The sequence below is a fragment of the Galeopterus variegatus genome, unplaced genomic scaffold (genome assembly GCF_000696425.1).
Source record: "Galeopterus variegatus unplaced genomic scaffold, G_variegatus-3.0.2 Scaffold4171, whole genome shotgun sequence".
Taxonomy (NCBI): Eukaryota; Metazoa; Chordata; class Mammalia; order Dermoptera; family Cynocephalidae; genus Galeopterus; species Galeopterus variegatus.
Window position 1 is genome coordinate 100,475 of NW_007730282.1, and position 3,826 is coordinate 104,300.

The following is a 3,826-nucleotide window of genomic DNA, read 5'->3' on the forward strand; positions in this document are numbered from 1 at the left end:
AGGAAGGTGTTGGGGGAGGGCGTGGGAGTGGCAGCCTCCTGTGGTGGAGATGGTGGCCTCCGCCTTGGGACTGGCCCGAGGGGGAAGGGCCGGGACAGACAGAGGTGGCCTCCCAGGTGGGCCCTGCGAGGAAGACAGCTCCGGGCTGCGAAGCCTTCTCTGCCCCGAAGTGGGAGCGTGTCCCGCCTCTTCCTCCACTCATCGCTCAGTGTCTTCGTGAATTTCTTTGTGAAATGTGTCCTACCGTTTCAGGGTCTGCCGTCAGGTTGCAAGAGGTGGTGGGCGCCAGCGAGCCCTCCTCTGTCCTCAGCCCCCACTGCGCTCCTTCCCACCTCCCGCCCCGCTGCTCTCTTCTCTGGTTTTGGAAGTGAAGAGACGGAACCCTGGATGAAGATTGTACAAGGGGGATGGTACCTCAGCGTCCCTCCCGTCCATGCGTCTGGTACACAGTGGGATCTGGGTTGGGGTGGCTGCCTGCCTCTGCGGGTCTAGCTCCTGGTCAGGAGGTGGCCACCACAGCGCTCAAGCTATACTGACCTCCTGAGACGCAGGGCTAAATGTCCTAACCCTAAGAGTGTCTTTTCTGACCAAATCAGGTCCTCCTGGAGTCACATGGAAGGGTTTTAAACCAGAGAAGGTGTTAGATTATCCTGATGGAAAGGGACAGAGCCTGGGCTTCAGATCTGGCTCTTCCCCATCTCCCCCCATCCTGCAGAACCCACCTGTTAAGCTAAACACAGATGTAAGCTCAGTGCAAAAGATGACATGAGATGGCACCTGATTAAACACCAGATTGGTTTTCCCAAATTATGAGTCAGGAGTTTAGAGGGGGAGAGATCCCTTATGCACTGAGAGTAAGGGACGGATTCGTGGAGAAGGGTAGGAGTGAGGCCTGACTTCTGAGGTTGGTGGGCCCTGAGGAGGGGAGGATGGATGAGGGGAGGCTCGCTCCTGCTCCTGCAGCGGGGACACATCCGGTTACAGCCCAGGGCTTCTTAGCAGACATCCCCCTATGAGATGCTGAGATGGAACTAATGTTCCAGGGTGCGCCCTCCCACAGTGCAGCCCACTGTCACCAGGAATGAGTGACTGACTCGTTGGGCAACCTGGTGTTGAAAATTTGAGGTGAATTATCAATTTTATTTGATTCAGTCCCATTAACAGTAAGCTCCTCTATGTAGCAGGCACTGTTTCCAGCATTGCAAGAGCTGCCGTTCTACCTCAGAGGTTCAGGGCTTAGGCAGGAGAGACAGAAGCACGGGCTGGACGTGCAGCGGCCAACATGCCAGGAGTCACCCTGCAGTGAATGCTACAGACAAAGTCCTCTTGGAGCTTAGAGGAGGGAGTGATTGCTTCTGGTGAATCAGGAAAGGCTTTCTAGGAGATGAAACCCAGGTCAGTTCCAGGAAGGAGCTGAAAGTCAAGTAAGAGCAGCAGAGAAGAGAAGGGCCGGACTAGGAGGAGACAAGCAAACGGAGGGACAAGCGAACGGAGGCGAGTAGGAACACGACTGATTCACGGCTGGAGAAGCAGCCTGCCCAGTGCGACCAGAGCCCGGGGTAGGAGGAGGGTGGCAGGAGATGAAGCAGGAAAGGCAGCTGGGCCTGACCATGAAGGGATTGGGGTTTCATTCTGTGGTAGGCACTGAACGTCAGCGTTTTGAAAAGATTGCTGGCAGAGCTGTGGATTGGAGAGGGAGAGGCTCAAGCCAGGGCGACCCTACTGTAGGCTGTTTTAATTATTTGTGTCTGAAATAGATTATTGGCAACAGTGAGAACAGAAAAGACAGAAACTGTTCAAGAGATAGTTGTAACATCACGGGTCTCAGCAGAGAGGAGTCAAAGATAGGCCTGGGGTTTCTCTTCTTAGGGACCGTATGGGTGCTGTGCCTTTAACTGAGGTCAGGAACACAGAGGGGTATGTGCGTATTTATTCAGTTTAATGCTGATTTAAGGTAGGCGATAAGGTGATAATTTACAATCCAAAGCAGGACACTTATGAGAGTGAACAAAGCACTATCATAATAAACCTGGGTCATAAAGCAGGACTATTCTGGGCAAACTGGACATAAGATCACCCAAGCTTGAGGTCCCTCTGTTACCTAGCATATGGAGATCCCCAGCAGGGAGTTGGAAAATGGTTCTAGAGCTCACAGAGAGTTGGGCGTGCCTGTGTCTAGGCTGTTCCTGTCAATATTTTTTTCTCTCAGGCCAATTACAAGATAGGGAAAGGCAGGCAAGAGAAGAGGCCCAGGAATGAATGGTTTCTGGGCCTGTCCATCCATGGGTGTTCTAGCCTCCAGGCCTGGGCTTCCCCGTAAGACCCATCCCAGAGGGTAGAAGCCTGAGGGGCTGCTGGAGGTTCAGAGCACTTTTTCTAATGTTTGGTCACACGGTTGCTGGTGAGTGGTGACCACATCCTGGGTGGCATAGGGGGCTGCAGCCTCCTTCCCCTAGAAGGCTAGCAGGGGCAATGCTTGTTTGCCAGAACTTGGAGACAATCGGGGACAGGCCCAATGCCACTGGACTTCACTTCCCCTGGGGCACACCTCAGTCTGGAGCTCAGGGAGCAGGAGTGATCCTGAAAGCTAGAGATGAACAGCAAAGAAACTGCCAGGTAAAAAAAAAGAATGGGGTGGGTGGACCAAGAGGGGAATATAGGCAGGGGGTTGAGGGGAAGTAGAAGTAGGTTGTTTATTAAAAAACACAGATTCTTGCTTCCTGGGGCCATGGTCTCATACCCAAGGGAAGTCTGTGGCCCAGAGCATATGGTGAAGTTTCTCTGCGGGGCCCTGGGTGTGGCAGGCCTTTACCGAACTACAGAAAAGGCCAGAGCCAGGGACACTTCCCCAGGCCTGGCCTCTTGGGGTGCCTCGCCTGGTTTCAGTGACCAAGGCCAACTCCACGGGACTGCTCCCTCTTCCATCCCTCAGGAAGACTCCCCACAGGAGCAGGAACAAGTCAACTAAGTCAGCTAATAGAAACACTCCTCCTCACCGGCTGAGAACTTGGCCACTTTGACAAGTATGAACAAAGCAAAGCAGAAGCAGCCTTCCCTCTTCCTCCATCCTGACCCCGGGAGCTTTCTCCGACCCCCGTCCCTAACAGGGATGTACTGCTCGGTTCTCTCTGTACTGCTGGAGCCACTGGTCCGGCAGTCACATGGGTCAGTCTTACCTAGCTTGGGGCATGATGAACTCCCTGGGGTGAGGGTGCTTCCCTCCATCCATCACAGTGATTGGCACAAACCCGAGAACAAAGGAGAGATACTTAAATAGCCAATGCTTTGAACTAAATTGCTTTCAGGAGTAAGTTTATTTCTGTACTTTTCTGGGCTATATTTAAACTCTTATAACTTTTTTTCCCCAATTTTATTTTTCTGCGCAAATAATCTTAACCTTTTAGGAAAATTTTTGAAAATGTTATTTGCCTTTTTCATCATAAAAGTCATATAAACACATTACAGAATGCAGAAGAAGAAACGTTCTCCCAGACCTTGTACCTCAATACAACCTATTTAGCATTTTGGTGAATTTCTTTCCAGTGAGATCACGAGTAAAACATTCGTATTCCCATTGTGCTTGGATTTTCTGTCTTTTCACATTCCATTTCAGAGATTCTTCACGTATGACTTTTTTTACACAACTCTTTGATCATATTTGTAATTAGAGTGTACAGTTTTATAGTCTGCTTTTCTCAGTGCAATAATAAACCTACATTTTTCTGTTTTTTAATTTTCTAAACCCTTGATTTTGGACATTGTTTCCAGCATTCTTAACTATTATAGAAATTTGTAATAAATAATTGCACTTATGACTTTTTTTCTT